Consider the following 8,070-nt stretch of genomic DNA (forward strand, 5'->3'; position numbering starts at 1 on the left):
ATGCAGAGTCAAATGAGCAAGTTCCTTTAGAACTATTTAAGCTTGAAAATACTAGACTGGTCCCCTCTAAACTGAGGCGTTGACTTAACAGTGATTCTGTATCTAAAATGGTTTCTTTACCATTTAATTTATTTATGTATTTACAATGAACCAATTACTGAAACTGTATTCTTGCGAATAGAATTTAGCATCATAGAACTACACATTCTTTGTATCATTTTAAGTGTAGCTTTTTTTAACTGAGAATTTTGTCCATGTGACTGGGTAATGGGTTTGCTTGGAACTGAAAATCAAGTTGTATGATTCCAAGATGGTGAAATGTTAAAACGTTATTTAAATATGCTTAATATGTCAATTGTTACTGCATTATCCTGTAGCACAGCACTGTATCACTCAGTTTTACAAATTGAAAATGTTTTATTGTCTTCGCTCATCAAAGTTCTGTCAATAAATTATATAAGCATGGGGAACTTCAACACTGTCAAACATTGAATCAATATAAACTAATATACAAGGGGCTTTCAATGAGTTCCCCTTACAGCTATGAGGTAAAGCACATTAAATTGATTCGATTTTTAATGCTTTTTTGTGTGTAATAATCCATAACTTCTATACATTTGTAAGATCTAGCAATCAATTTGCAATTCCATGAAAAAATAAATACTTTTAATCTTCATGTGAAGTCATCTGAAAATCGCTTTACACAGAGATCTTTCTTCAAATTGTGGGAACAGGTACAAATCGCTCTGGACTAAGTCCGGTCTGTAGGGTGCAGGACTACGGTCTTGGAATTATCCATCAGGCAAAGCACAATGATCAGTCTTCATCAACATACTTGAGATACTCATGAGGGTTTGTTTTTCGTGGTGATTGCAACATCACTAATTATCAAAAGAAGCTGGTGTTTTATTTTGTATACCCTCAGAAAATGTCACTATTTACAACCTTTATATTACTGCAGAATTAGAAGATTATTTCGATACTGAAAACTTAGGAACACCCCATGTATACCAACAAATCTGCACTGATGTAAGTATAGAGAAACAACAGATTCTATCTTTATTCATTGCCTTGCACACATTTTCTACAGCACCTGTCACTGACTTCATTACAGGGCACAGTCATCAGTTTAGCGCACTCAATTTAAAATTTAGTGTAAAAATATTAATATTTACAAAGACAATATGTTTTTGTTTGATGGCGATGCCATGTTTGTGTTTGTTCTAGGAAGTTTATACTGTTCATATTCATTCATTCATTATCTGTAACCGTTTATCCAGTTCAGGGTCGCGGTGGGTCCAGAGCCTACCTGGAATCATTGGGCGCAAGGCAGGAATACACCCTGGAGGGGGCACCAGTCCTTCACAGGGCAACACACACACTCACACATTCACACCTATGAACACTTTTGAGTCACCAATCCACCTACCAATGTGTGTTTTTTGTACTGTGGGAGGAAACCGGAGCACCCGGAGGACACCAAACTCCTCACAGTCACCCGGAGCAGGAATCGAACCCACAACCTCCAGGTCCCTGGAGCTGTGTGACTGCAACACTACCTGCTGGTAGTTATTATATCGTATCGACCAAAATTAAGAAATGTATATATCACCATATGAAAGGATTTATTTAAAGGATAAGGAAAAGGGCTTCTTAACTTTCAATGGAAGTTGTTGTAAAAAGATTTTATTCCAAGTAATTTTGGAGCATTTCTATTGGTTCATTCATCATGACATTTTACCACAATGTCAAAGATAGCTGCTGTGTTCAAATGATGTAGTAAACTAAAAACCCTCAAGAACGGAGACTCATTGGACAGCAACAAAATAAGTACATAACATTTACACTGATCTGTAATCACAAAATGAAAGCTTTTATGCCTCACTATGTGTTAGACTGAAAATATTCCTCTTCATCAAAAATGACAATGATTTTAGTCAAGACAAAGCTTCCAGCACATAGGGGAAATTCCTTGGCAACACAGTAGACTCATATCCAAGAAGCAAAATGATGAGGGACCTGCAACCATTCATATTCACATAATCATTGTTACACTACGTGAATTAAAAAGCATTAAACTACATTCAACTTTGTATGTTCAGTCACATGCCAGCCTGTTTTTGCATTATAGGGAATTCACTGCATTACTGATACAGAACAGTTCTGTGGTATTCTGACGGAGTTAAGAGAAGCAAGATACATTCACTGATTCGGTGGGATATACTTCACACATTTGTAATACATCACAATATTTCAAGTACAGGAGGTCCTCAGGTTACATCAGTCCCGAGTTACGATGTTTCGTGGTTATGACACATTTCCCATTTACTGTATAAAGCCTTGTTTCGACTTAAGTGGTTTTGCGTTGTAAACGTCGTAAAGTGAACTTCGTGTTTGGTGTGCCTGTCGGAAGAATACACGGTTATGTGGCTTGGGACTGAGGAGGATAGGTGTTAGGATAGGATAAGTGCTTACAGTATGTAATTTACGTACAGTATGTATGTATGTTCCGACTTACACCGAAAATCGGTTTGAGATTGTAGCTTTTGGAAATAGTTGTAATATTCACCAATTCAGTTACCAGGGTTTTCCTGAAACCTCTTTTGTTTTTTGTTTTTTTTTTGTTTTTTTTTGGGACAACTGACATTTTTACAACTACATAACATTTGAAACTTTAGAAGAGTGCAGTAGAGTAATGCCTTATACAATTAGTGCTGCATGAGGCCCGAGCTATTACAATCATGTTAGCCACAATACAATGATACAATACAATAGTTTACAATGTCCCTCTACGTTATAATACCATACAATCTGACAAAATCAGACAGTGTATTTCCTACAAACAATATTGTAGGCACAATATTGTAACACTGCGTATATACTGCTTTGTCTCATCAACATACAGCAAAGTAGACCATTCAATTTCAATGGGATGTGTTGGATCCATCAGACATTGCTGTGAAGTTCATGATGGATCCAGTGGGCCAAGTCCAGGGATGTGGTGCAGCAAGAAATTGAGTCGGAACTAAATTTATGCAAATTAATCTGGCCAACATGATGCGTATATCCAATCAGAAGACAAGTGGTGTCTGAGAGATGTGTCCACAATGAATGTGTGAAACGTATCATTCATAATGGACTTAGCAGGACATGATTTTAATTTGATGATGCATGATTTTAATTATGCCCACAGTTGACCAGCTAAAGAGGGCAAGTTCATCCACACATCCATTGCTGTGCATAAGTGGTAATGTAGCATAAGCATACATGGTTAAATACAAATATTTATTTTATATTTTTGTTTTTGCCAATGTGTTCTGTGTATCTCTTCAGCTCATTTGCCCAGACTTTCAATATATAAATATTTAATTTTAGATTATATTTTTAGGCAATATCAACCAATTCAAACTCAAAACTACTTTTGCCAGTGGGTCTGCATAAATCCAAATACTCCTCAAATAATTTCAATAAATGTGTAGTGTTCAAAGACCTACATAAATCTAGTTTCTACAACTACTATGAATGCCCATTTTAGAACATTATTTGCATTAATGTTTTAGCACTAGTTCACAAATATCTGGTGTAAAAACCTATTGAAGCAAAACCACTAATTCATTTACAATTCTGACTCATCCCGAAACCTAAAGAGATGGCACTTTGTCACTGGTAACAACTGAGACCAGATTTTCATTAAATCATATTCGAGTGTACAATGGGGGTTTAGGCAAAGCTGATCTGAAACCACCGCTCATTCTCCCATGGTACGTGCATTCTTAAACCAGAGGAACAGGTGGCAAGCTGGCAACAGCATTTTCAAAGACACTAATGTATAGTGGGACAAAAGGACAAGTCATTGCAGGAAAAGGGGTTCTTTTCATCATTTACTACTACTCGAAGATGTGATTCCTGTAGAAACAGTTAATGTAGCAGGCTGGAGTCTCTTTGTAATATTTGTATTACTTGATTACATGAGAGTAAGGTTATGAGGACATCCTTTCCATCACAACATGCTTTTATGTGCAGAAAAATAATAGCTGCATGTTTCATTAAAGAGTGAACATCATTAATGACAATTATTAAATCATGCCCAATCTACTACTTTTAGAGTTAGCATAGATTGACCTGGTTTGACAATGTGTTCATGGCGGACAATTCCAAGCATCAGATATTATTTCTGCTTTTTGTGTATCGTGATAAACATTTTCAAGTATTAGTGACTGTCCCCTTTTTTCACACCTCACTGAAGTCACTGACGCATACATTACATACATCATAATGCATAGACATCCACTCATTCAACATTTAAAATGTGTGTACCTTAAAGTAACAGAAAGCAATTGTTAAAATAGTGAATTTCCTCATTTAAATGACTCTAAGAATTAGCAGCTGTCATCAACAGGTAAAAGGCATATAACAAAGTAATTACTGTAACATTCTTTAGATTTATTTGGAGGGTTGTTTAGCATCCAGATCCTATGTCTCCAAACAGAACTACCACCAGAGCTTTGTGCCAATTTACAGATCAGCAACTCACTGACACGCTCCACGTTTTGTGGGATTATGGTGATTTTCACCTTGACTCAAGGAACTACAGGAAATAATAAAGCCTATGATAATCTCTCTAACCCTTGCCACCTAGCATCTCCCTTTCACAGACCACTTTACATTAAAGCCTGTGGTTTTAAAGCTAAAATAGGAGCGAGAGAATGACCAGTGAATAATAACAACCCACATCCAGCAATAGGTGGAGTTTACCATGAACAGGCTCAAGTTTAACAGCCCTCCAGCACTCTAAGTTTGGTCAGAGGGCTATAGGGTCCTTATCACTCATCCTTAGACAGCTAATCATATATCTGCTCAAACAGAACTTAATGCTTTGAGCCTGCCAACTCTCTTGATATTGTGCGTGGACTGTGTCCCTATTTTAACACAATAACTGCTTCATATTCATGTTGATGAACCAGGGCGGAGAACCATCAAAATGTTCTAGATGGTAAATTCATAGATGTTTAAACATCTACAACATATGTTACAATATTGGAGCTGTGCCAAGCCCAAGGTAAAGAAGCTATTCTCTTCTGTAAGCCAGGCAAAATACTTCATTATTGGTTATTTCTACCAGTATGATGCTATTTATCGTGGAAAAGTGAATGTCCAACAGTTGTAGACACTCCTGATAGTTAGGAACACAGCTACTTTAAAGTGCAGCCACTGTAGTCACAGGAGTTCAGTTGTGTAGGCACATCTTTAATAATTTCCATAGAAAAGCAGCCGCACATGTCCAGTGCCAAGTGACAGTGGGACAGCTATAGAGCTCCCTGTATTGGGCATTAAAACATTGACTTAGTGTTCTTTGGAGTGATGATCCAGTGCTTTTCATAAGATCCACATTCATCTTAACAGTTTATCCTCAGATGAAGCTTAACATTGTCTTCTCAATCAGTCAGCATTGCTGCTGTGTGCAAAGGCTGAGAGATGTATGGTCATGCTACAGGTTCTGTTGATTTTCTGAATGAAAGAAAGTTCACAATTTCTCCAATTGACAAAAGTAAACACGAAATTGTCTGTCTATTTTAGGATACAATTACTGCATATTGGTTGAATTTAACATATTGCAAATAAATAAATAAATAATACAAGTCGCAAATAAAAATCCACTAAAAATAATAATTTTGATTTTAAACATCTTTCCAGTCATCGCTGTAACATATTTGAAAGTTACTTCCGTGAAAAATAAAACCTAATGCCTTAAAAGAGGCTTTCATTCACCCCATGACTTGACATGATAGGTTCCTTAGGTTTGTGACCTCAGAAACCGTCCAAACTTTCCCATTTTTAAATTGTCCTTGGAAAACTGAATTTATCAGAAATGCAGCCATGGTACTCACTGCTTATTTTGTTCATAACTGGAGGTCAACATGTGCAGAGATGTGTTCTGTGTAGAAGCCATCAGCTTCAGGTTTACTGAGATATCACACATTCATACAGGTCACTGTTCACCATTAATATTAGCCTGTTTATCATGTGTAACTTGTTCATTTTTAAGCTATTTATGGTCGACTTTTTAATCACTCGTAAAATATGTTCCTAACCCCTTTATTAAAGTGTTTTTGTTTTATATTTATATTTTTTTATTATAAAACAGGACAAGGGTCCAGTATAAACCAGTTTGTGTTTTACCAGCGTGAATGAATCTAGGGAGAGGAATATGTTCGATTTCTTGTTAAGGAATAGGGGCTTATATCTTAATAAAAAGGGTGTTTATTTGTAAGAAAAAGACCCCAAATTCTCGAGTCAGACCAGCGTTTTCACCACATTCACCGTTACACGCAGCCACGGAGAGTTTAAGCGACCCCTCTCAACAAAGTCGCTGTTAGTTTATCCTGTTTTAACTCGCAGGATACTCGTCTCAGAAAGAAATATAACGCTTAAAGTGGGACAAATAAATAAGCACTATCGTGTATATTCGATATTTTTCCACTTTTGTACCAGGGATTCCCTACAGACCAGCTGCACGTCACGGTGGGTGAGTCACAAATGGTTCCTCACTCGCCAAGTAGTGCACTACACAGGTCGTAAAACTACGGTTTCTACACACAGAAAGTGTACTAAAATAATAGACGACGTGTGGTACGATTTATTTACAAATATAAATGCTTTGTTCGTACAGAGATAATGCAATATTTGGATGTAGCAACCGTTATTTCATGAGCTACCTCGTGAACTACTTAGGGAACAGAACTCTATTCGGAACACATCCGTTGTCTCTCTTTTCTCTCTCTCTCCGTCTCTCTCTCACTGACTGACAGCCAGCCGGCCACCTGAGTTTCAGCAGTGTTTTCACATTCGCCACTTTCTACGGCGTTGTTTCTCCCGCAAGAAGAAAAGGAAACACTCACCAAAGTGAGGGAAAACCTCCAACGGCAGGGCGGCAGTTTCACGGCGCAGTGAAATAGCGAATTGTTTTGTAGTTTATATCGCTGTTGGCGACCTCAGCGGTTCCACCAGTGCTGACGTGATGATGATAGCACATCTCATTTGCATGCGCGGGCCGAGCGCTCTGATTGGTCGGCTCAGAGTTCTTTCACTTTGAATCTCCCAAAGGCGATTTCATAATTTCATAATCTCCCTCATACGCTCCTTCTCTGTCTGGCTCACTCCGAACACATTCCTCGCCGGGATTTCATTGAGATTAGAATACAAACGCGGAGTTGTGGAAAGGTCTAACGACATGGCCGCGTCGAGAAACGGCCAATGAGAAGCGGCTTGCGTGTGAAGTGCTCAGATGGTAATGAGTGTCCGTCACAGCCGCGGGGGAGTGAGGACCTCTACTGGACGTTCAACATTTACATACAACAACAACAACAACTTACATTTATTTCCTCAGGTTTCACTGGGGAGTGTTTATAGAACTACTACAAAACCTCTGATCATCATACACGCGATGCTGAGGGAAAATGATGAGAAAAAAAAAGTCATTGCAAGTGTTGTAATTAATAATAACGACCTAAGTAATATGTGTAAACCCTCAACATAACATTTGTTAATTTTCTAAACTAAAAGCACACATCCTCCACAAAAAAATGTTGAGTGAGATCTATATATATATATATATATCTCCTAGGCTTATTGTGCAAAAAACCCTGTTTGAATTTTTGAATGTTAGACAGTCTTTGGAGCAGTGAAGTTTTAAAGTCAGAATGTCCTGCATATTTCAAATATGTCCTGCATATTTCAAGAAAACTGTGTCTTCCAGAATATTAACACTACAGACATGTTTACAAGATACTCTATAACTATTTAATGTAATAACGGCAATGAGCATTTTTCAGTTGTCTGGGTCCTATCACCAACAATGTGAACAATTTTAAGTGTAGGTTTCTCTTGAACACAAGAAAACCCTTTTTACCTTCTTTACTATTTGTGTAGAACTCCTCACTGGAAATGGTGTGGGATTTCACTTTAAAATGATTTCATATATGAATTATTAAATACACTGCCATCTTATTGTAGTGCCCTAGCAGTAAAATTTCTAAATGTTCTGCACTTTTCTGACAAAGTTGTAGAGGG

The 8,070-nt window shown here is 37.4% G+C and overlaps 1 protein-coding gene across 1 annotated transcript in view; it reads right to left on the minus strand.

Moving 5' to 3' along the window:
- The window catches only part of LOC136676203 (chromodomain-helicase-DNA-binding protein 9-like), a 90,931-nt gene extending 83,932 nt beyond the window's left edge, over window positions 1-6,999 (minus strand). The window contains exon 1 of the mRNA XM_066653045.1: window positions 6,900-6,999. The gene's annotated coding sequence lies outside the window, so the exon portion shown is untranslated. The remainder of the gene's footprint in view (window positions 1-6,899) is intronic.
- Between the last annotated feature and the right edge of the window lie 1,071 nt (window positions 7,000-8,070).

The sequence above is a fragment of the Hoplias malabaricus genome, chromosome X2, assembly GCF_029633855.1.
Source record: "Hoplias malabaricus isolate fHopMal1 chromosome X2, fHopMal1.hap1, whole genome shotgun sequence".
Classification (NCBI taxonomy): Eukaryota; Metazoa; Chordata; class Actinopteri; order Characiformes; family Erythrinidae; genus Hoplias; species Hoplias malabaricus.